The following is a 26,774-nucleotide window of genomic DNA, read 5'->3' on the forward strand; positions in this document are numbered from 1 at the left end:
GGCAGTGTTCTGAACTAGCTGAAGATCCCTAATGCTGGACTATGGTAACCCTGAAAATAGATCATGACAATAATCTAGTCTAGAAGAAACAAAAGCATGAATCAGGGTCTCAGCATCAGCCATGGACAGGATGGGGCGGATCCTCGCTATATTTCTCAGATGGAAAAAAGCAGTCCTAGTAACATCCCTGATGTGGAGGTCAAAAGACAACGTGGGATCAAAAATTACCCAAAGGTTCCTCATTTTGTCCATATGATGTATGACACACGAACCCAGGCTGAGCGCCAGCTGGTCAAACTGATGCCGACGTCTCGCTGGACCAAGAAACATCATTTCAGTCTTATCAAAGTTTAAAAGTAGGAAGTTACTAGACATCCAACTTCTCACTGATAGAAGACAGTCCTCCAGGGATTTTATGGGAGTGAGATTTCCCACAGTTATCGGCATGTACAACTGAGTATCATCAGCATAACAATGAAAGGCAGTCCCAAAACTCCACAGTATATGCCCAAGGGGTGCCACATACAGGGAGAAAAGCAAGGGGCCTAAAACAGATCCCTGTGGAACCCCAAATCTCACGTCAGCAAGGTCAGAGGTAGTGCCATTATACAAGACACATTGAGAACGACTGGACAGATATGACATCAACCAGGCAAGGGCACTTCCAGTAATTCAAAAAAAATTCTCCAACCTATTGAGCAAAATATGATGATCCACGGTATCAAACGCAGCACTGAGATCTAACAACACCAAAACCATAGTGGTGTCTGAGTCCATTGCTTGCAGAAGATCATTCACAACTTTAGTGAGCGCTGTCTCTGTGGAGCGATATTTCCTAAAAGCAGACTGCAGCGGCTCAAAAAGATCATTCTCAGTAAGGTGGTCTAGAAGCTGCAGTGAAACCACCTTTTCTAAAATTTTGGAACAGAATGATAGATTTGATATCGGCCTGTAATTTTTCAATATACTAGGGTCAAGATTAGATTTCTTAAGTAAGATTTAATCACTGCTGATTTAAAACATTTCGGAACAGATCCAGAGGTTAATGACAGATTAATAATTTCCAGCACAGTCGGCCCAAGAGTGGGCCACAGGTCCTTAAACAATTTTGTTGGTATGGGATCATATAAACAGGTTGTGCTTTTTGTAGATGCCACAAGTTTCGTCAGCACGCCCAATGAAATACTATTAAATTCTGTCAATCCAGGTAACACCTCAATGGTAGCACCCACCTCCATAGCAGGTTTTAATGGCTGGGCCGAGGCATGCTGAGATATGCTCAGCCTAATATCTTCTATTTTCTCAAAATAATCCAAGAAATCCTGTGCTGAAAAGGGAGAACGACTAACAGGTGGCTGCCCGTGAATAAGAAATGTGACCGTGTCAAACAAAAACTTTGAGTTATGTTTATTTTTACTGATCATATCAGAGTAATAGGTCCGCTTTGTGGCCAGTAGTGCATGCTTATAATCTAAAATAGCATCCCGCCACAGAAGACGGAACACCTCTAATTTGGAACAACACCATTTCCGTTCCAAACCTCTAGCCTTCTGCCTGAGGTCATGCAAATAATCACTGAACCAAGGTGACTGTGCCTTAGGAGGGCGTGACTTTAAAAGAGGAGGCGCAATCTTATCAAGTGTAGTTTTAAGTGTTAAATTTAGACTATCCACGAGGCTGTCCACTGATTTAGCATTCTCCAGATTCAAAGCTAAAATATCAGGTAGTCTGGCCTCAAGTTCAGTCATAGTTGAGGGTTTAATATGAGGCAACAGTTGTAGACAAGGTTGTTGTTCCACTAAACATGGCAGCGTAAATGTAAACCTGTTAAGTGAATGGTCAGAGACTATAGATCCAAGAGGCAAAATGTCAATATTTGTGACACCAAACCCACGTGCAAGAACTAGATCCAGGGTATTTCCACTAATGTGTGTTGGGTCCTGAATGCATTGCTGGAATCCTAATGCATCCACAATTTGCATAAATGATTTGCTAAGGGGATCAGAGGGCTTATTTATATGAATGTTAAAGTCACCAATAATCAAAATGTTATCTGCACCAGTTGACAAAATAGAGATGAATGCACCAAATTCATCTAAGAAGTCTGAATATGGGCCAGGGGGCCTATAAACAGTGACAAAATAACATAGCTGAGCTCCAGTTTTATGACCCTGACAGTACTTAGCATCATGGGCATAACGGAGACTCAGATGCTCAAAGGAATTATATTTGTGACCCCCAACAGCTAATAAAGAAAACGTTAGATTTGTAAATAAAAGCCACACCCCCGCTTTGCGTCACACCATGAGACACGTGACTAAATGTGTACGCTGATGGACAGGCCTCATTCAAAGGAAGGAGAGTTGTGGGTTTGCGCCAGGTTTCATATAAGCCAATCATATCTGAATGATGATCCATGATTAAATCATTAATCAACAAAGATTTTGAGGACAGTGATCTGATGTCCAGGAGACCCAGGGTAAGGACCTCAGTGGGGATGACAGTCTCACTGTTCGGAACCCGGCGAGACAAGCCCAGGTTCCGAGAACGCCACTGGCGCACATCAATCCGGTGAAGACGTGGAAAAGCCAGCAGCTCCGATAAAAATGGGGGCGGAAAGTTCTGTCCATCTGCCGATAACCACACCGCACCACGAACCGGGGGCTGGAGATCCAGCAGAGTTTGGCGATCATACACCTGCAATGCCTCTGACTCAAAAACAGCATAAATTAAAAACAATAAAATAACAAACAGACTGGAGAGCAGCAGATGAGCAGCCAGACACAATGGCGCCATCTTGGCACTCCCTCAGGAATTTTCACTTTATAAAAATTCAGATGTGAGTTAATTTAAATAACTTGTCTGAAATTAGTTTGGTTAAAATTCTAACCATAAGTTAAAACTCTATGCCTCTGGATGACTTGGATGCTATTGCCAGCGTATTAATATGGGGTCAAAAGAAAATAGTTTTTTTCCCCTTATTTTATGACCATTTCTCCTTTGCCTGCAGAGGATAGAGCAGTTTATTCTGGAACCAGCTGTTCTCTGTTTGTAGAGGATAGAACTGCACATCTACTACAAAAAAACTATGCCTGCAAAAATGCTAGTGGTTTAAAAATAATTTAAAAATAATTAAAAACTTTAAAAATATTTTAAAAACTTATCAGAAGATAATTGGTCCGATGGTGGTTTTCAAAGTTATCTGAAATGCTAATCTGATAATGAAAACATTATCTTTGATAATTAGCAGTTAGCGGATTAGCAGAACTGTGCCCACCACTGTATAGAACACACAGTAGCAGATATACACAGACACAATAGTATGCAAAGAAACATATGTTTAAGAAACATAATGAAAATGAGGTGCCTATAATGTCTGCCACCTTTCTCAAATCTCTTTTGTAAAAGCTAGGCCATAAATATAAAGAGTGAAATGAAAGGATTAATAAATGTAATAGTTTTGACTGTGTTGAATGTTTGGTCTCCAAAGTAAAGGTCAAACAAGGTTGATGTCAATTGGATACTATGACAGGTGACATATGTTACTGTGTAACGTGATAACTAAGCATGACAGATGCTTAGTTATCACGCATCATTTTTTATGTCATTAAATGACATCATAACTTAAAACCTTTGCTATATTCTGGGTCCTCTCGCCAAGCCCTTTAATTTGGTATATTGCACAACATTTTTTACTGTACGAGGTCTGTTAGAAAAGTATTGGACCTTTTTATTTTTTGCAATAACCTTATGGATTTGAATCACGTGTGATTGCATCAGCCAAGCTTGAACCTTCGTGCGCATGCGTGAGTTTTTTCACGCCTGTCGGTTGCATCATTCGCCTGTGAGCAGGCTTTGAGTGAGCACTGGTCCTCCCCCCTTGTCGGATTTTCATTGTGAGGAAAATGTCTGAACGGCTGGAGCAGCAATGCATCAAATTTTTCCAAAAACTGTGAGAGACAGCCAGGTGGACACCATTTGGAAAATTCAGATGGCTTTCGGTGAAGATCTTATGGGGATCACACAGATTAAGGACCATTACAACCGGATTAAAGACGGCGCACAATGGCGGAGGGTGCGCCGCGCTCCGAGCGGCGATCGACAGGCTGAAACGACCAGATCATTTCCAAACTGAATGCTGTGTTGATCCGGGACGTCGTCTGACTACCAGAGAAATGGCAGAAAAGGTGGACATCAGCACTTTCCCGGCACATTCCACTGTTAAAGGAGATTTTGTCATGAAAACAGGAGCCTGAGGAATTTGCCATGGAGCCGCTAATGGCACGGAACAAAAGCACCTCCATGTTGGTCTCACAGGACATGCCCTGACATGCTCAGCTCTTCGACAATTTCTCGGATACTCACTCGACTGAAAAGCCACCCAAAGCCATCTGAATCTTCTGAATGGTGGAAGAGCTGGGCATGTCAGGGCATGTCCCATGAGACTTCCAACATGGAGGTGCTTTTTGTTCTGCACCATTAGCGGCCCCCCGTCCTGACGCGCGAAATCCGCCGCATGTCTTTCATTAAAAAATCTCCTGTAACAGTGTAATGTGCCAAAAAGTGCTATGTCCACCTCTCTTGCCATTTTTCTGGTGGTCAGACGACGTCCCGGATCAACACAGCTTTCAGTTTGAAAATGATCTGGTTGTTTCAGCTTGTCGATGGCCGCTTGAAGCGCGGCGTGCCCTCAGCCACTGTGGGCCGTCTTTAATCCGGTTGTAATGTTCCTTAATCCGTGTGATGCCCATAAGATCTTCACCGAAAGCCATCTGAATTTTCCGAATGGTTTCCACCTGGTTGTCTCTCACAGTTTCTGAAAAAATTTTGATGGAGCAAAGCAGCAGTCGCTCGGCCATTTTCCTGACAATGAAAATCCGCCGAGGGGGCTGGACCACTCCTCCCACAAAGCCTGTTCACAGGCAAATGACGCAACCGACATGAAGGTTCAAGCTTGGCTGATGCAATCACACGTGATTCAAATCCATATGGCTTTTGGAAAAAATAAAAAGGTCCGTTACTTTTCTAACAGACCTCGTAATCTGAGGTTTGACCTAATTTAGGTGACATTTGACCTGAAGCAAAATCCTGAAGGTCAAGGTCAATTGCTTATCCCAGGTAATGGCTTATGGGCAAGGCCTATCACTATATTCATGTCAAATTTTGAGGGATAATTTCAACAATTGTGACCAGGAAAGCTGTTTCATTGAATGTAGTGTTTGACCTTCCTGTGACCTTGACCTTTGACCTTGAGCTTTATCCTTTTGTGTACTGAAAGGTAACTTACTAGGGCTGCTAAGTTTAAAAAATTGCAACCAGGAAAATTGTGTAGTTGAATTTAGTGTTTGACCTTCCTGTGACCTTGACCTTTGACCTTGATCCTTTTGTGTACTGAAAGGTACCTTACAAGGGCTGCTATATTTCAAAAATTGCAACCAGGAAAGTTGTGTAGTTGAATTTAGTGTTTGACCTTCCTGTGACCTTGACTTTTGACCTTGATCCTTTTGTGTATGGAATGGTACCTTACTAGGGCTGCTTATATGTGAACTTGCAAGAGTCTGCGATGTAAACTGTGTGCTGCACAGCGAGTTAAAGGTGAAAAATGTATTACAAACAAAAAACCCCATACATACTGACAAACGTATCTTGCAAAACTTCAATTTGGCCTTAAAAGCCAAGTAGCCTCTGTGTATATGTACGCGTGCATGTTTTGGCAAGATATCAGGTGGAGGGTAAGAGAAACTGTTACACCGTGAGCAATAGGGGATTAAAAACCTTGCCCAAGGGCCCTTAGTGATTTTTCCAGTCCGGCTGGGATTTGAACCCAGGATCTTGTGGTCTCAAGCCCAACGCCTTAACCACTAGACCATCAGCTCCAGCTTTGCACATACACACACGCATGTTATATGATTGGTTGATTTCACTGATCATCCGTAACTGGGAGCGCAGAGTGCATTTGTTATTTTATATCTCCTTCCCATTTTGTGACAACCAATCACAGCTCTTAACTGACAATGGGGTCAACCCTGCCTTCTCATAAAGATAAACGTTTCTGTCCCCTCTTTCCTCAGACTTGCTCTCAGACACCTCTTGGATCTCTCTTAGGCTAAGTTTTCTTGCCAGGACATTTTAGGGTAAGTTAGGAGCTCTTTGAGAAGGTTTTGAGTTGCTTCACAAATTCAGGCCCAGAGCTTTTTGATGTACACATTGTGTAGTTTAATGAAGGCCTTTATTGTACATCGTGTTCATTTAGTAAATTGGTTATCTTGTGCACTTAGTGTAAGTGACATGGGAAATATGCTTTATACATGGCTTCAATGTCTGAATTGCAAAAGCATCTCCAGCTACACTTATAGGCAATGAATGTGACTGATAATATCTAAAACTTCAGTGAGACTGTAACTTCCTTCAGAAAGGAAAGAGATGTTGATATGACATGCCTGCACTTTCAAATTTAGATGCATTAAAATCATCTGGAACAAACAGTGCACAACTGTCATGACATTACACCAGTAATTATTTATTTTCAGAAATCTGCTTTTCATATCCGGTCACCCACAATTTGATGCAGTGCTCCTTTGGGCAAAGTAAATATTCACTCAGAATGGTTTTAATCACCTCAAGCATGCAGTGATAAGAGCAGAGGTAGCTGTGCAAAATGGCCCGCGAATCCACATTTCTAAGGTAGCCTACAGCACATATGAGGAGAAAACAGGTGAATCGTGGAAAAATAAAAATAAAAAAAGCTCAAACTGATGGATGCCTTTGTAAAAAACAACAACCATAACAAAAATGCTTACACACCAATGAAGCTGAGTGACGCTTATGGGCATTGGAGCTTTTCTTGTGATGACGTCTCTCATGATTTATGTAGGGAGTGGAGTCTCCTATGACCTTGAGAGCTGTCTCACTTTGTGCTGATGTTCAGGTTAACTGGAGATTGTGGGAATTGGTGGCCCCACAGAGATATTTTTTTCATGACCTCACACATATTTTCAGTGCTCGCTGGTATCATGGTATCAATATCCACCTCAGTTCATATGGGTTTTTCAGAGATATAAAGTACTGATGATGGATGGAAGGTTTGATATTGCTTTGAACCCACTATCCCTGGGAAATATCTTTTGATATTTCACGTGAAGAACTATGTGCATGTCTATAGGATCAACTTTGCTTTAAAAATATAAAGTTTAAATGAATAATAAATTACAAACACTCAGCCAGTGATTGTGAAGAATTGGACTTTATATGATAATGAAACCGACAAATAGTGTCTGCAAGATGTTTTTGTGAGTATCGACTGACATTTGGATTGCATAGCAACAGCTAGGATATTATTGTAATATATTAAAGGATTATTAACCAAGTTTGAGGTCTGTACAGGGAAATATCAGACTGAGGTGTAAGTATGGTCCGTGCAAGAAACACAGAGGTCTGATGCTGTGTTTACACATAACGATGGTTAGTCATGAATGCCACGAAGTATACATTCTTGGCCGCTGATCACGAATGTGATTATTCAGGGCAGAGGCATCAGGTGTCCTGGAATTGCTGCAACCTGTTACAACACGTTACGATTAATGGCACGTGTTGCTGGAGAATTATCAGGAACCATTACGCACGGTAAAGAATAGTGTTCCGCGTTGTTGTGCGTTGTTGTGCGTTGTTGCGCGTTGTTGCACACTGTTGCGCGCTATTGCGTGTAACAGAGCATTGTTAAGTTCTGTCACGTTGTGAACGAGGTGAATTGTCTCCAGACACACACCCATATTCATCCAACCAAATTCAGATCGCTTCAGTTTTTCAGAAGAACTTTGTGACTGCATTCATAGTTGGGCTCTGTGCCATAGAGTGGCGCAGAGAGGAGGAGGAGCCAGATGTGTGGCTTCATGCGACTCTCGTCTGGCGCGTTTTCGGTTACAACAGCAGGTGGAACACCTGCACGAGCGTCCTGAGGAGCTTCAGCAGGAACTGTGGAACGACACTTGGCCAGTGGTGTCAAAAGTACACACATTTGTTACTTAAGTAGAAGTATAGATACTGCAGTTTAAAAACACTCTGGTAAAAGTTGAAGTATCAACTTGACCTCTTTACTCAAGCAAAACTGAAAAAGTATGTGCTCCAAAACCTACTTAAAGTATAAAAGTATAAAGTAACCTTAAAAAAAAAAAAAAAAGGTAGATGCCACTATATGAATTGAAAGCTTAATTTAAAAACTGATTCATTCTACATGTAGCCCAAGACCCAAAACCCAAAATTACCCCCGAACACCACCTGCACGAAAATGTTTCAATTCTAGAAGCTCTGAAATGCAATCTGGGACTATTCCAGACAATAAACTGCAGTGAGTGTAGCATCCATTTAGTGAAAGGAAAAAACAAAACAAAACACAACTTTCCTTATTCAAATTCATTCCAGTAGTATTCTGCTCTTACTAGGATGCAGCAGTTTTCTAGTTTGGCAGATAGTTCTGGAGGAAATCACTGAAGAAATTAACAAATTGAAAATATGGTTTGACTGAAACAGACTGTCATTAAATAAGACAGGGATGAAGTGGAGGTGTAAGAGTCACTAGGTGTTCACAGGAAACATTTATTTATGTATGTATGTATTTATTTATGTACCGTATTTTCCGCACCATAAGGCGCACCTAAAAGCCTTAAATTTTCACAAAAATCGTCTCTGCGCCCTATAATGCGGTGCGCCTTATGTGCGCACTGAATTCCAAAATCTGTAAAAAACGACCGACGTTGTCTTTGACCGTCGGAATATCGGACCATTTCCCGCTGACACAAGGATGTAATACATAAAGTACGTATGCTAGCAGCGTAGAGTACGTACCCTGGCAGCGATAAACCAATCGGAGAATATTACGTAATACATAAAGTACGTACGCTGGTAGCGTAGAGTACGTACGCTGCCAGCTATAAACCAATCAGAGAAGTCCGTGAGTCCATGGTACGTACACTTACCTCCGCCACTCCTCCGGTAGTTACCGTATACTACAGGTATCCTGCAAAACAACATTTGTTTGTCTAAGGACCCCCAAAAATGGCGCCAGTGAAGAGACATGCTTACGAGGCACAATTCAAACTGCAGGCTATCAGTTACGCGGTTGTTCATGGGAATAGAGCAGCTGTGAGAGGAAACAAGAAAATGAACTGCGCCAAGTTAAAAAGACCAAACGGAGTTTCCGCAGAAACAAAGCAAGGTGGCCACAGCTAGAAGACCAGCTGTTCAATTCAAACACAGAAGATGAAGACTTCGATGGATTTGTGACAGAACCATAATAAAAAATAATGTGAATACCATATTGTTAAATACCGGTAGTTCCGTTTTGCTTCTGTGACCTTTTTTTTTAGACTATATGTTTTAGCGTGCGCCTTTTGTAAGGGTTAAGTACCCGCTAATTGAGGCTGCGCCTTATAATCCGGTGCACCTTTTGTAAGGGTTAAGTACCCGCTAATTGAGGCTGCGCCTTATAATCCGGTGCACCTTTTGTAAGGGTTAAGTACCCGCTAATTGAGGGCGCGCCTTATAATCCGGTGCGCTTTATATTTTTTTTCTGTTGTGTTTCTATTCAGGTTCTTTTTGCCTCTTTCTCTAAAATTGTATATAATAATTATTGGATTATTAATATATAAACAAAAATAAATTTAAGAAATATTACAATTTGAAAACAAATGCACCCGAACGTGATGAGAGCTGCTTAATGCTAAGTTTTAACATTGAAAATGCCATAGACATGCTAACACGTTAGCGTCGCTCCCGTTTTTAAGTTATAAAATACATCTATCAACTGTTTCAGAAGACCATAACAGGTCGGTTTAACATAGAAAAGGTAAATAATACTCACAGAAGTATGCTCTTTAGGGTTTTAGCGGGGGAAAATTAAGCAAAAGAAAGAAAGAATAAACGAAGCAATAGGTCAAAGCATTGCTTAAATCTGTGAACCACTGTTTCGATTGGTTCACGGTTCAAAGCAAAGCCGTGCTGCAGAAAAGTTGATTACAGGCGCACATGACATGATTATATATATATATATATATATAAACATTAAACTGAAGCCAATAGTAACGAGGCTGTTTGTTTTAAAAATGTAAGGAATAGAAAGTACAGATACTTGTGTGAAAATGTAATGAGTAGAAGTCAGAAGTAGGCAGAAAAATAAGTAATGGAGTAAAGTATAGATACCTAAAAAGTGTACTTAAGTACAGTAACGAAGTATTTGTACTTCGTTACTTGACACCTCTGCACTTGGCTGACTTCGCGTCACTGTTCCTCTTCGGCATACTGCATCAAACTGAACACTGTGGAGTCAAGTTTAATTATGCGCATGTGACAGAAAACTGATTTGTTGTGGCGCGCAGTGAAATGTGACGCCGCGTTACAAGTTGTCTCAAAACTTGACAGTTTCCGTGTCACTTCGTAATAACGTGTGACAGTTTGGGCTCCAAGAACCATCACAGGAACCACTACGAACGTTGTCACGTTCTATTAAGGATCACTAGAAATCAAGACGGATCAATACGCTCAGTTGCGACCTCCACGACGTGAGACAAAATGAGGGTGGTGTGTGACATTCGTGGAAGATTTTTTGACAGGCAAAAACATGCTCCACGAATATCAAGAATATCATGCACCAACACGCACTATTAAGAAACCTATTCAGATGCGTTAAGTCACGTTAAGAATGCCAGAAATGTGTCACGAATGACAGTAAAATGACATTCGTAACGCATCTTGCTTATGTGTAAATGCACCTTGATATCCCCATACAGACCGAGCAAACAAGGTTAATAATTTGTTTATTTATATGGCTATTATATATATATATATATATATATATATATATATATATATATATATATATATATATATATATATATATATATATATATATATCAATCAATCAATCAACTTTTTTCTTATATTGCGCCAAATCACAACAAACAGTTGCCCCAAGGCACTCCATATTGCAAGGCAAGGCCATACAAAAACCATGAAAAACCCCAACGGTCAAAACGACCCCCTATGAGCAAGCACTTGGCCACAGTGGGAAGGAAAAACTCCCTTTTAACAGGAAGAAACCTCCAGCAGAACCAGGCTCAGGGAGGGGCAGTCTTCTGCTGAGACTGGTTGGGGCTGAGGGAAAGAACCAGGAAAAAGACATGCCGAGAAGGGGGGCAGAGATCGATCACTAATGATTAAATGCAGAGTGATGCATACGGAGCAAAAAAAGAAAGAAACAGTGCATCATGGGAACCCCCCCACAGTCTACGTCTAAAGCAACATAACCAAGGGATGGTCCAGGGTCACCCGATCCAGCCCTAACTATAAGCCTTAGCGAAAAGGAAAGTTTTAAGCCTAATCTTAAAAGTAGAGAGGGTATCTGTCTCCCTGATCTGAATTGGGAGCTGGTTCCACAGGAGAGGAGCCTGAAAGCTGAAGGCTCTGCCTCCCATTCTACTCTTACAAACCCTAGGAACTACAAGTAAGCCCGCAGTCTGAGAGCGAAGCGCTCTAATGGGGTAATATGGTACTACGAGGTCCCTAAGATAGGATGGGACCTGATTATTCAAAACCTTATAAGTAAGAAGAAGAATTTTAAATTCTATTCTAGAATTAACAGGAAGCCAATGAAGAGAGGCCAACACGGGTGAGATATGCTCTCTCCTGCTAGTCCCCGTCAGTACTCTAGCTGCAGCATTCTGAACCAACTGAAGGCTTTTTAGGGAACTTTTAGGACAACCTGATAATAATGAATTACAATAGTCCAGCCTAGAGGAAATAAATGCATGAATTAGTTTTTCAGCATCACTCTGAGACAAGACCTTTCTAATTTTAGAGATATTGCGTAAATGCAAAAAGGCAGTCCTACATATTTGTTTAATATGCGCTTTGAATGACATATCCTGATCAAAAATAACTCCAAGATTTCTCACAGTATTACTAGAGATCAGGGAAATGCCATCCAGAGTAACGATCTGGTTAGACACCATGCTTCTAAGATTTGTGGGGCCAAGTACAATAACTTCAGTTTTATCTGAGTTTAAAAGCAGGAAATTAGAGGTCATCCATGTCTTTATGTCTGTAAGACAATCCTGCAGTTTAGCTAATTGGTGTGTATCCTCTGGCTTCATGGATAGATAAAGCTGGGTATCATCTGCGTAACAATGAAAATTTAAGCAATACCGTCTAATAATACTGCCCAAGGGAAGCATGTATAAAGTGAATAAAATTGGTCCTAGCACAGAACCTTGTGGAACTCCATAATTAACTTTAGTCTGTGAAGAAGATTCCCCATTTACATGAACAAACTGTAATCTATTAGACAAATATGATTCAAACCACCGCAGCGCAGTGCCTTTAATACCTATGACATGCTCTAATCTCTGTAAATATATATTCTGTATATATATATATTCTCTGTATATATATATATATATATGCAAATTTACAGTATCACCCGAATATGCTCCTGATGGTACTGGGCTTGTTCGCTTTCTTCACTTCCATGAAGAACTTGTAAACAGATGGTCCGGTCATTAGCTGGTAAGCTTTCAATCGGTGTGTTTTCTCCAGTGCTGTTTAGATATTTATGGACTATGTTTTTTCTAATCATGTTTTTAGCTTCCTGGTTTGTAATGAAAATACACTCCTCACTCCCCAAACTTGCCACACATATACTTTGACATATGGGGAGTGACATAGGCTGTTGAGCACTTTAGTAGTAGTAGTAGTAGTAGTATTAATAAATGGCAAAGACACTTTTGTGCTGCACAATTGAGCAAAACCTGGCACACATACACTTTTGACATGTGGGGAGTGACATAGGCTGTTGAGCACTTTAGTAGTAATAGTTGCAGTAGTAGAAGTTAAGGGCAGAGGCACTTTTGTTTTGTAGAATTGAGGCAAACGTGGTACACACATACTTTAACATACAGGGAGTGACATAGGCTGTTGAGCACTTTAAAAGTAGTAGTGATATTTGTAGTAGTAATAGCAGCTGTCTCTTCTTGAGGTAGCTTTCATTGCAACAGTTCTCTGGAATCCAGGATTGGTGGGTTCAGGGCCATTATAAAGGGAGCTATGCATGGTCATAAGCTCCGCCTCTTTGATGTTAGGTTTCTTACCAATAGAAAGCTTTCAAAAAAATGCATGAGATACTCGTTCCTTCTTTAGGTAATACATTATAAGATAAAATATAAGAATAACAAAATATAAGATAAAATATACAAGATAAGTTTGGGCAGGGGTGGTGACCAAGTGGTTAATGCGCTTGGTTTCAGTTCAGAAGGTTCCGGGTTCAAATCCCACCCCTGCCACATTTCTCCATGTAATGTGGAGTTGTGTCAGGAAGGGCATCCGGCGTAAAACCTGTGCCAATTCAACATGCAGATCCACCTTGGATTTGCTGTGGCGACCCTGAGTGCAAACAAGGGAGCAGCCGAAGGGACTTACTATATAAGATTGAAGTTTGACAATTTAATAATTCAAGAAATAACATTTGACATGCCAAGAGTTACAAATGAAGTACTCATAATCATCACATAAAACAACAACAGATTAAAAAGGAAAATAAACTTTGTCTTTTGCTTAATTATAACAAACAGGAAATAAATTATAATTCCTCTTCTTTGGTTATGAGTGGTTAGTTGCACACTGGAGTGTGCCGGTGTTTTCCCTGTATGTGGCACTGTGGTTCCACTGCAGTGAGGGTCCTATGTGTCTGGATGGCTTGAGAGTTGATATTTCCTGGACCCGGGTCATCAAATATCTTTTTGGCTACAGGAGGAGTGTTTGTTTCAGGGCCTGGACAAACTCTGACTTTGGACAGGTTAATATTAAACTGTCAAATACATTCAGACTGAACTGGGTTTAACCCATCCTGGTTTCAGAAGAACCTATGACATATAAAAGTGTTTGTTGAAGACTGGTCACTTTTGTGAGGAGATGGGGGGGGGGGGGGGTCCTCTGTGGCTACCCCAGATCAGTGATAACACAGTACTTCAGCTCAAGACATTCGACCTTAGGAAGGAGATACAGTTGTTTGAAAAGAAAAACATTAATGTAAATGGACTGCATTTATATTGCACTTTTCCATCTGCATCAGACGCTCAAAGCGCTTTACAAATAATGCCTCACATTCACCCCGATGTGAGGGTGCTCTAATACAAGGTACTCACTACATTCCAGGAGCAACTTGGGGATTAAGGACCTTGCTGAAGGCCCCTTAGTGTTTTTCCGGTCAGTCTGGGATTTGAACCGAGGATCCTCTGGTCTCAAGACCAACCCTTTAACCACTAGACCATCACCTCCCCTGTAGCTTTGTACCTTTAATTATGTAAAAAAAGTCTGTGTAGCTAGATTTTCTACAATAGCCATGGTGAGCTGTTGTCCTCCTGAGCACCATGCGAGATGACAAAGCGGTGGATGATAGCAGTCAGAAGAAGAAACCAGAAGTGATTCAGTACTACAACAACAACAACAAAAGGAATGGACACAATGGATCAGATGAGTAGCAACGACCCACGTGAGTGCAAAACCTTGAGGTAGCCCATGGTTCTCTCGTTCATTTTGTTAGATGTTGCCACCATCAGTACCTAAACTAACTTCATTGGACAACACCCTGATTATATTGGCAGTGTGAACAATGCACATCGGCTATTCATCAAAGAGCTGGGCATAGAGCTTGTCATGCCACATATGAAGAGGTGCATGGAGGACAGGCCCAAACTCCAAAAGTACATTACTGAGGCAATGGGAAGATGTGGGAAAAAAATAAAACAAAATACACAGCAACCACCCAGCCACCAGAGGACATCCGACAGGGAAGAGCACGAGGAAGCACGAGGAGCATGAGGCGCACGAGGTGCACGAAATCTGCCCAGTTCCCAATGACAGAAAAGTCACGAGCTGGTGTTCCTGGTGTCGCTCACTGAATGGCCTCCCCTAAAAATCGGTCCACTGTGCTTTCACTGTGCATGCTTTATTTCTGAGTGTCACCAGCAATTCACAGATTATCACCTCGTTTCTGCTTAAAACTGCACTCCAGTCATCATCTGTGTCAGTGACAGATATCTGAAGCTTTTGTACAACAATCATTTCCACATAAATTCAACATTATTTCATAATAAAAGATGGGGGACCGATCAGAGCGCCACCACAGCTGCTGAGGTGCTCATGTCATTTCAGAGCGTCAATAACGACTTGCCAATTACTGCCTCGTTTTCTGCTTAAAACTGACTTTAGAATGATTTAAGAGGTTTTACTTTGTCATCTGATCGTTAATAATCCCATTCATCCATTTGATCGCTTTGGGTGTAGAGAGTCTGTCGCAGACGTGCTGCTGTGGTCCAAAATGGCACATGCGTAGTGAAGGCAGGGCAGACCAAGTTTTAGGGGGGACCGTCCGGTCTGCAACACCGGTGCACCAGGCCTCTGTCCAAAGAGCATAAACACTTCGTGGTCATTTGTCCATCCATTCATTTTCTATACCTGCTTACTCCAGTTAAGGGTCACGGGGAGCTGGAGCCTATCCTAGTCATAGGACAAGAGGCAGGGTACACACTGGACAGGATGCCAGTCTATCACAGGGCCACATATAGACGCACATTCACACACACACACACACACACACACACACACACACACACACACACACACACACACACACACACACACACACAATTGAAAGTTTCCAATGCACCTCTAAACTGCATGCCTTTGAATGTGGGAGGAAGGCAGAGCACCCGGAGTGCACCCACACAAACATGCAAGCTCCTCACAGAAAGAGCACAGGTGGGATGTGATCCCATGACCTTCTTGCTGTGAGGCAACAGGGCGAAACACTAGGCCACCAACCATGTTGTCATTTGTGAGGCATGTAAACCTTGAGATTGCAATTTGTGCTCTAGTGATGTGTTCAGTTGTATTTTATTTTGTTTGGTCACACTTCACCAGTTGTTAAACTGCAGATACAGTAAAATTCAAAAGCTGTGATATCTGCTATCAGACGTATGTGTGAGAAAGTGACAAAAAACATTGCAAATATTAAATGCATAAGTGGTTTGCCCCACTCAGTACTAAAATAATTATTTGAAACAATTATTATAGCATTAAGTCATTAAATTTTAAATCACACTTGGACCCATGCGTGTAAACTTGATGTAGTAATATATTGTTGTTCACAAAATATGAAAGGAAATATGGAAATAATGATCAGTGGTAATGAAAAACAAGATATTTAAATTAAATAATACTTGGAATATTCAAACATAAATTAAATTGATTTCAAAAGACAGAGCAAATAAAAACTCAGCCAGCATGAAATAATCTGGGAAATGAATGCAGGTCATTTTTGACCCATGTTGTGCATTAGAAGGGGTGCGCATATGTTGTGCATCAAAGGGTTAACAGGCTCATTTTCAGGGCAGCTCCATCCAGCTAGGGCACTGCAGGTTTTCCTTGCTGCCAATCACCTCAACAGGTGATTTCACTGACGATTAGGTGTTTCTGTTCACGAGAGAAGCTCATCAGCAAACCCACCTGCAGAGGTGATTGGCTGCAAGGAAAGCCTGTACTGTCTTGGCCCTCGTTGCCCACCCCTGGTTAGAAGCGTGTGCTGCTGTCTCAAGTCCTGGATGGTTACCACCCAGGTCCCTCCCCACCTCTCAAAAGTAACAAACAGCCAGGTGAAATGTGGGATCTCCTCTTGGTCTACTGTATCCGCTAGGGTCCTAAATAGAGGTGGGCGGATCGATCATAATATCGATACCAATACTGGTATTGATATTGAACGATTCTCGTGTAAAAAGATCGATACTCAAGCTTTTTTTCTCTCCCGCACGTAAAGACTGCTGCGCATGGAGATTCATCAAAGTCTACTCTCTGTAAGAGCAGCACTGCACTGTCACACAACACGGAGCAGCGCACCCTCCCCCCTCTGGTCTTTTGTTGTTGCGCCATCATGTGGCTTAGCGGCACCAGCCAACAGCCATGCAGGTAGGCTCAGCCTGGCCCGCCCACTCAGCTGAGTCAACACGTGACACTGTGAACATGATACTGTTCTTAAATAAAAACCTCTAATCCTTTGTTCTCAACAGGGGGACAGGGCCCACAGTGTAGCTGTCAGTGATGCCGATAACATGTTACTTAGTAACACGTTAATCTGACCATTTTTTTAGTAACGAGTAATCGAACGCGTTAATCTTTTCAAATCAGTAATCAGATTAAAGTTACTTCTCCAAGTCACTGTGCATTACTATTATTTTTGTATTGTGGGTCGATAGCAGCATTAAACTTGGTTCGTGGGCGGGGTTCGACTGAACTGCCCACTTTAGCGAGCTGTGAGCTTTTTATCCACGGTTTTCTGCAGCAGCTCGTCCTCACCTCTTAAAATGTGGTGACACCAGCACACCTGCACTGAGCTTTACAAAGACATTTTTATGCTTTTTCCTCCTTTATTTAGAATTATGAGCTGAGCTGCTCCGTATCTTCTTGCTTAAAACAGCTGATCCTCTGCGACGCGTCAACAACTAACACTATTCTCCACTCAAATGCACCTAAACTCTCTTTCTGAGGACCACATGATGTGAAAACACAATAAAACTTTCTTACCTGTAAATCTGGTCATGTTTTCTGCATAAATAAATGTTATCCATTCTTTGTGCTCAAACGCCAAAGCAGGGGTGAATCCAGATTGAATGGGGGCGTGGGGCAGGGATGTGACCCCCCCTCACAACACCCCTAGATTAAAGGTCCAGTTTTGAAGCCTTTTTTTTACTACAACTGCTAATACTACTTATAATAATAATAATTTCAACAAGTAAAATGTTTAGAGAGAATTTAAATGTTAGAAAAATGCTAGAAAGAATTTAATAGTTACATTTATAAACAATGCAGGTTAGAAATTGCATGTTTTTCTGTTACAGTGGCATCAACAGTTAAATATGAAGTCAAGAAAGAGGTCTTTATTTTACTTTTTATAAAATACATATTTATTTTCATTGAAGTCAAGAAAGGGTGACTATAAAGTGAGTTTTGGCAAAACAGGTATCATTGTCATGTTTAGGTGACAGAGGGTTGTTGTCGGCAGCTGGGGAAAGTAACTAAAAAAGTAACTAGTAATCTAACTTAGTTACTTTTACAACTGAGTAATCAGTAAAGTAACTAAGTTACTTTTTGAAGGAGTAATCAGTAATCAGTAATTGGATTACTTTATCAAAGTAACTGTGGCAATACTGGTAGCTGTGGGCCCTTAACATATTCTTTCTTTATTTATACTTTCTTTATTTAATTTTCACTTATTGTTTTTATTTTGTTTAAAGCCAGAAGTGCACGGAAGGGAGGAAATTCCTTCTTCTTTGTATTATTTTCTTGTATTGTTCGACTTGAAAAAAAAAAGAACAAGTTTGAAACTGTTTACAATATTTGTTGTGGTGTGTTAGTTTTTCTCTGTTGCGGTTTGTCAGCTCTCTAACCTCAGAAGATTGTTTTAATTTGCTTTAAGTTCTTTTTTTTTTTTACACGCTTTATTTAAGAAACAATGTAGCAAAGTGCACTGAAGGGAAGAAATTCCTTATTTTTTTGTATTACTTTATTGTATTGTTCGAATTGAAAAACAGAATAAGTTTGAAACTGTTTACAGTATTTGTTGTGGTGTGTTAATTTTGTTGTATTGTGGTTTGTCAGCCCTCTACCTCAGGAGATTTTGTTTTAAGTTGTGTTGAGTGATATTTTTTAAAACAAAAATGTTGATTGTGATAATAAAGTATTTTGTTGTCACATACGTTTGGCGAAATTCTATCCTAGGTCTTTTGGATCCTTTGGATCTATGAAGCTTAAATATGAAAAAGTATTGGTATCGATATTGATATCAGTGATACTGGGCCTGTATTTACTTGTTATCGGATCAATACCAAAATTCCCGGTATCGCCCACCTCTAGTCCTAAACACTGAGGCATGTGTGAACTGGATCATATTCAGACAAACATGTCACATGGCCATAATGTCATTGTGAGGGAATGTCATTCATATCATTTCAATGACATTCTCTCACAATGCAAGTTATATTCCTCCTCTGAGAATTAATCTGGACATTGTTTGCATTGTAATTTCTGGACTATACAGCACACCTGAATATTAGCCGCACCCACCAATTTTAAAAAGACAAAAGACATTGTACATAAATATCAGAGGTGTCAAATCCAGCTTCAGAAAGTAAAAGTCCAGCCACATATTTGTTCCATCTTCCCAATAAACCAGCTGATTGTAATTAGTTCAGCTCTTCAGGCAGGTGGATGAGCTCATTATTGAGATCACCTGTTTTAGGTGCACAGGTAGAAGCAACACATGGGAGGGTTTTTACTTTCTGAAGCTGGATTTGACACCTCTGATAAATAGGCTGCAGTTGTCTATAAGCCGTGGGTCTCCACGTTGTAACATGAGATATTTACACAGAAAAATGTTAGAAAGATTTTTTAACTTTTAATTAAATATGTACCGTAAATGCTTTTCCCCCTGAAGTGTTACATGTAAATATTGCTGCACACGTCATCCAGCGTGCGTGCATGGTGTCTCTGCTCCACATGGAGAACTGAGTAATTTTAACTTTTTCTTTTTCAACTTTCATCGCGTGCAGCCAGATGGAGTCTGTGGTAAATGAGACGTTAATGAGGTGCTGTGACTTTTTTGACTTGTTGCGCCAAGACAGAGAATGACTTGGAAGGGTGGGGGGAGAAGGCTCCCCTCCACTAACTGATCTGATGGCGCAATTGACATATTTCAACTTATGAAAAAGCCTGTAAAAATCCATAAATTAGCTGCATCATTGAAAAATCTGCAGTGTTCAAAGTGTGTGAAAAAAGTAATGGCTTATAGTCTGGAAATTACGATACCTATCAGTCCAGCTTGACCACATGATATTTGAAGTTGCTGGGAACTATAATTTTGAGATGAACCATGTCATAGAACTTGGTTCTACTGCCAGGTGGATGCCTTCTCTGGGACTTCTGACAGTTGTTTTTGGTTCCATGGTTGGCAGTTCCTTCTTGTATTTTGGTCACCTGATTCTTGATATTGTTACTATGGCCAAGGCAGTTGGTCACCCCCCTGAGTCTGGTCTGCTTGAAGTTTCTTCCTCAAAGGCAGCAGAGGGAGTTATTCCTTATGACTGTTGCTTATGTGGTTGCTCAGGGAGGTTGGTAAGGTTAGACCTTTGGGCACACCTGGGCATTTTATGGCACGCAGGCTGTATCCGGCCCTCTGGCTGACTCGGACTGGCCAACAAATACCTGGAAATTAAAGAATAAAATATTTACTATTCCATCAAGTTAGTGTTGCGGGTGACCTTCTTCCAACTTGCAATCATTTGTGGCTGCATGTGCATGTCCTCCAGAATATAGCAGAGCCTGGCATGGAACGATCGCCCCACGCCACACAGCCTGGTACTGTGCCATTGCGTAATGCATGCTGCACAGCCTGGCATGGAGGGAGCGATCGCTCCGCGCCACACAGCATGGCTTGGCGCCATTGCGTAATAGCAGAGCCTGGTACAGAGTGATCACCCCGCGCCACACAGCCCAGCATGGCACCATCACATAATGCATGCCACACAGCCTGGCACGGCGCCATCACGTTCGCCGCACAGCCTGGCACAGCATGTTCGCCTGACCCATGGGGAATTATCTGTGGATCCAGCGCCAGAGACAGTTTGGTTTTATTCCCACTTTCGATCCCGTGATCGTGAATGTTTCGTTTTCACACTCATGCGCTCTCGGTGTGCAGGCTTTCTGGTGATGGGAAAGGTGCAGATCATTCGTTCCCCTTTTCCTGACGATTTGTGACTTTTTGACTTTCTGTCCTTTATTCTGCTGTCGTCGTGCCATGTGACCGGGCCTTTATGACTGAACTAAAACTGCATTGCTTCTATTCTGAAGCCTGCTTTTTTTTTTGTTGTTTGTTTTATTTGTTCTCGGAAATGATTAATCCAATCAGTGTGTACCGCTCCTCAGAAATGTCCGCTCATGCCAAGAAGAGAGGTGGATGCTGAATGCCTAATTTGGATGAAGTTCAGTAAGTCCAGGTCCTCTCTCACTGATGATCATCTGTTAGCTGTGCTTCACATCTCCACCTCAGACATTCAGCCTGACTTTGATACACTTGTTAAAGATCAACAGAGACTAGATTTCTCTCACTGATCAAGAAAAAAAGAACTGATAAACACTAAAATGTAAAAAGTGGTGGAAAATACAAATGTAGTCCTGCAAAGACATGATAAGAACTAATCTACTGGGACACTTTTCTCGTTTTTTCTGCACAGTTCAGTGACAATGATATTATGCCTTGTCTTTAATATCTGGTTTACAATGACAGTTGAAGTGATGCCTTTAGAAAGCTAAGAACCTCCTTGTTCCAACAGTAAGATTCAGTTTCAGCAGTATATTAAAGGGGATAGAGAATCAAAATCATCTTTTTCATGTTTTTGGTGTTAGTTCAGAGTCTCCCTGCTGTGGGGAAAACACACAAAGTGCCAGCAAGTTTCAGAACCTCTGTTTCAAGTATTTCTTCTTTTTTGAATTGCCCCTAGAAAACAGGCCAATCCGTTTTTGAGAGAAAACTTACGTCACTTTTTCACCAATAGCCCCCCACACACACACACCTACACCCACCCCCTTTCACACACTCCCCTTCGAAATTAATTATTCATAAGGTTGTGCCCACCCATTCGTAACACTCGAAGAGAAGCAATGGCGAGCTACAGGTGTGCTTTCCCAGGCTATTTTAGCGGACTACGATCTTCCCACGGAAAGCAATGTACGCGATCACTGGCTTTTATTCATTTTTAACCGCATCCCCAGTACATACAACCGCCGACTATTTCTTTGCTCTGTGCATTTCACGGAGGACTGTTTCACAAACCTTGCACGATTTCGAGCTGGCTTCAGTCGGCATTTAATATTCAGTAGAGGGTCAGTTCCGACTCTGCGACAAAATCAACCCCAGCAATCAGTACAGCCTGTGAGTATCACATTTTCTTTTGTTTTAAATTTGTGTTGCGCCATATTCCTGTTGTAAGAATTGCACATTAGAATGGCACGTTAGCTCTGGTTTGTTCCTCTAAAGGGAATGAGCTAACCCCTTAGCAGCTAGGGATGTGTATCGAGAACCGGTTCCTTTTGGGTATCGTTAAGAAATGACTCAATCCACCGACATCAATAAGCTTTGTGCTTAACGATTATGTTATCGGTCCTTCAGAGTGGCCGTTGTTTTGGGGGGTGTTTGTCAGGAAAATGATCATTTCTGTATTGATTACAGACCCTGCAGCGGGTCTGTAAACAACTTTTCTGCAGCGCGGCTTTGCTTTGAACCTTGAACCAATTGAAGCAGTGCTTCGCAGATTAAAGCAATGCTTTGATTATTCTTTCTTTCTTTTGCTTAATTTTCTCCTGCTAAAATCCTAAAGAGCATACGTCTGTAAGTATTATTTACCTTTTCTATGTTAAACCGACCTGTTATGTTCTTCTGAAACAGTTGATAGATGTATTTTATAACTAAAAAACGGGAGCAGTGCTAACGCGCTAGCATGTCTATGGCATTTTCAATGTTAAAAGTTAGCATTGCAGCTGTCATCACATTCGGGTGCATTTGTTTTCAAATTGTAATATTTCTTAAATTTATTTTTGTTTATATATTAATAATCTAATGATTATTATATACAATTTTAGAGAAAGAGGCAAAAAAACCTGAATAGAAACACGACAAAAAATATAAAAGCAATGAAAATAAATAAATAATGCTTTCTTTTCAGTGAGAGTAAGGGCAGCCAATCAAACAACGGCAACCGATCAGCGCCACCTACTTGCATTTCATAATGAGGTTGCCAAATAAGCTCTGAAACGACGCCATTAAAGGCAAACGAGGCATTCTAAACCCAGCATAGTAACATAGCTGTTTCAGAGAGCCTTTTTGGAAGGTTCTGAGCCATTACAGACCCAACCAATTTTTGGGGGGCTACATATCACATCACAGAACAAGTATTAATGCCCCATTCAACCTCTGTCTATCACCTTTAAACTCAAATGCGTTTTGGGGTCAATCTGACTGAAAATGATCACAAATGTAATGAGTCAGAAATGTTTCACATTTTGAGCACTTTTGTCTTTGAACAATTGATTGAATAAATTTAATTTTTGTAAGGTAACTTCTTTTTTTTTCTTCTTTTTTCATTGTCTAATCAGAACATCTAGTTTGTCAAAACAATGCTATTTACTGCTTTTTTTTATAGGAATGAAATTATTATTGTGTGAACGGGAGTTTAGCCTTTTGGCCCGGACGTCCACAATATTTTCTGTTTTTCATTTGGCCCTTCGCAAAAAATAATTGCCCACCCCTGCCTTAGGGGAAGCCGGGCCACAGTGGATCAGAAATGTTGTTTTGTGGCAGCATAAACACATTATGCATAGGTTTAGGTCATTCTGTTGTGGATTTAATACAGCAAGTTATTGTTTATATGGCTGTTATTTATGTCTCCCTAAGTGTAATTTACAGGTGTTTAAAATCGATTTTAAAATTTGAATCGAATTGAATTGAATCAGTGTCCAGGGCACAGCGAATCAACTTAGAATATAATGAAAAAAGACATGATTATAAAGATTTCTTCAAAATTATTAAATATATGCTGATGCATATACAAACTATAATCCAGCAAACCATCTATGTAATGTGTGAGTGTCTGATATAGTGATATAAGTCCTTTAGAAACTATTATAAATACAACTGCCATAATTTCTGTTCAAACGTAGAAACAGTTGTTTATATACACAAATTATAGAAATAATTCATGGAAAAATAAATGTATAAGCTTCAACAAGAAATACTTGTCATCCACTTGATACTGGGGCTTAGTAAATCACTTTCTAGACTGATTCACTGCCCCGATACACCGTGCCCCAGTTTCCCCTACCCTTCTGAACAATCTTGGGGTGACTTATTTTGTGATTTGGGACTATATAAATAAACTGAATTAATTCAATGAATTTATTGATTAATTGTGAGTCTTTCTTTGTAACAGTTTGTGTGACAGGGCCTGATTTACTAAAGGTTTGCATGTGTAAAAACACGTGCAAATACAATTAGACTCAAAAATACAACTGCATGAGTTTCTAACAGCACACAACAAGGATTGCATCGGTCAAATGAGCAAATTAACAAATATGGTGAATTTTGCACATTTGCCTTGAAGAATATGCAATTTGAGATTTGTCCCCTGGAGTGTGCAAAACTGTGGGAGGAACCATGCAAATTGATGAGGTTTGCAGAACATAACTTGTCACAGTTAATAAGAAATTTAACTTATTGGGTGTTAAATTATTGCATTTCACAGACTACTGTTCCTGAATGCTTTTCCATAACAGAGGCTGCACAGAATTATACTTTTTAAAAAAGAAGAAATCATTCATTCATCAGGCATATTTTACTTTGTGTTTGTTTCTTTAAGAATAAATGTCTTCATGTGTAACAGGTGGACTAAAAACAGACACACATAGTCATTGTGGGATAACATGGCTGTGTGCAAAGGGTCATTAATAAGTGCAAAATCCTCATTTACATACTGCTGTCTATGTCAATCCACTGGATTGCCCATATTATCTGGGATTTTAGTAAATCAAGCCCAGAAACTCATTCAGGTTGTGCCAAATGATCTCAGAAGAGACCTAGTATCAAAGACGCACAGTGACTATTGTGACAAATATACAAGAAGACAGGAAGCACTGGGAACCCTAAAGACTTGGGCCTTCATTCTCCTGCAAACGTATCATTTTGCTGTCCAGTGACATCATGCCTCAACGTTGTGTTAGCAGCTACAGAAGGCCAAAGGGATTTTACCTGGCTCAGGCAGACATTGTATAGTTACTTATTAGAGGTGAGGATGTACTTTTTGTCTGCCTGGATGGTTACTTTGCAGGACCCAAGGTGGTTCCATAGTGTGGTGGATGCGGGGATGCATGGCACCAGCATGTACTCCTACCCCAACCTGACCAATCAGTGACATTTTGTTTCTTACTTCTCAATCTATAGCACATATATATAAAAAAGAACGTAATCACAAGGAATGGATGGGCAAAAACATACACATACGAGGTCTGTCAGAAAAGTATCTGACCTTTTTATTTTTTTCAAAAACCTGATGGATTTGAATCACGTGTGCTTGCATGAGCCAACCTTGAACCTTCGTGCACATGCGTGATTGTTTTCACGCCTGACGGTTGCGTCATTTGCTTGTAAGCAGCCTTTGTGTGAGGATGGGTGGAGTCCCATCGTTTTTTCTTTGCAAGGAAATGGCGGAACAACTGGAGCAGCGCGCCTGCATCAAATTTTGCCACAAACTGGGCAATAGCCAGGTGGAAACCATTCGGATTATTCAGATGACTTTCGGTGACAATCCTCTGGGCATCACACAGATTAAGGAGCGGTACAACTGGTTTAAAGACGGCCCAGCTCGTCAACCATTCAGAAGATTCAGATGGCTTTCGGTGGCTTTTCAGTCGTGTGACTATCCAAGAAATTGTGGACAAGCTGGACATGTCACAACATGTCCTGTGAGGCTTCATCATGGAGGCGCTGTTGCTGCGCCATCAGCTTCGTGCCGATGAATTTCGCTGCCGCTGTTTTCATGGCCAAATCTTCTGTCACAATGGAATGTGCCTAAAAAGTGCTGATGTCCACCTCTTCCGCAATTTCTCGGATAATCACACAACGGTCCCATATCATCACAGCGTTCACTTTGGAAATGATCCGGTCGTTTCTGCGTGTTGATGCCGATCGGAGCGCATCGCGCTCTCCACCATTGTGCGGTCGTCTTTACACCGGTTGTACCACTCCTTAATCTGTGTGATGCCCATAGGATCGTCACCGAAAGCCGTCTGAATAATCCGAATGGTTTCCACCTGGCTATTGCCCAGTTTGTGGCAAAATTTGATGTAGTCGCGCTGCTCCAGTCGTTCTGCCATTTCCTTGCAAAGAAAAAATGACGAGAGACTCCACCCATCCTCACACAAAGGCTGCTTACAAGCAAATGACGCAATCGACAGGCGTGAAAAAAATCACGCATGCGCACTAAGGTTCAAGGTTGGCTCATGCAAGCACACGTGATTCAAATCCATCAGGTTTTTGAAAAAATAAAAAGGTCGGATACTTTTCTAACAGACCTCGTACACATAATCAACCACATTGTTTCTGTGAAGGGACTAATCAGTGGACCCCTGCAGGTGACTTTGGATCATTGCAGTTTGTGTAAGGTAATTGTTAACCTATTCAAAATTTAGGCCGTTACTATTTTCCACATATGAATTATTATTTATCACAAAAAGATGAAGATCCTTATTTTTTTCCCCACCAGCTTTATCATTTCTTTTCGGTCATTTCAATGATTGATGATGATCAAATAAGATGGCCTGACATGAATTCTCATTAGCACCTCAGGGGGATGCTCAAAAGCCACAAACTCACTATGTTCACCCAACGATTTTAAATATTCAGATGAGTCCCTGAGGCTTCAACACAAAAGTTTATTTACCAGGGCATGACGAACACATCTTGCATCTTAATACCCCAAGAGTGAGAAGATGAACAGTGCAGTTACATCTGTATCATATTCATGGTAGATCAATCTGTCACTCTTCCTCTCTTGGTTATTCAATGTTGTCCTTGGCTTAAAATTCAAAGATTTATGCTGTCTGTGTGAGTTTAGGAACAGGAAAAACAAACA

General features: G+C 40.9%; 1 long non-coding RNA gene across 1 annotated transcript; it reads left to right on the forward strand.

Annotated features, from left to right (window-relative positions):
* Positions 1–2,488: 2,488 nt before the first annotated feature.
* On the forward strand, positions 2,489–21,211 carry LOC117513274. The gene is made up of 3 exons (XR_004561530.1): positions 2,489–2,503; positions 7,630–7,633; positions 21,090–21,211. It is a non-coding gene; the product is annotated as an uncharacterized LOC117513274 (long non-coding RNA).
* Positions 21,212–26,774: the final 5,563 nt, after the last annotated feature.

The sequence above is a fragment of the Thalassophryne amazonica genome, chromosome 7 (assembly GCF_902500255.1).
Source record: "Thalassophryne amazonica chromosome 7, fThaAma1.1, whole genome shotgun sequence".
Taxonomy (NCBI): Eukaryota; Metazoa; Chordata; class Actinopteri; order Batrachoidiformes; family Batrachoididae; genus Thalassophryne; species Thalassophryne amazonica.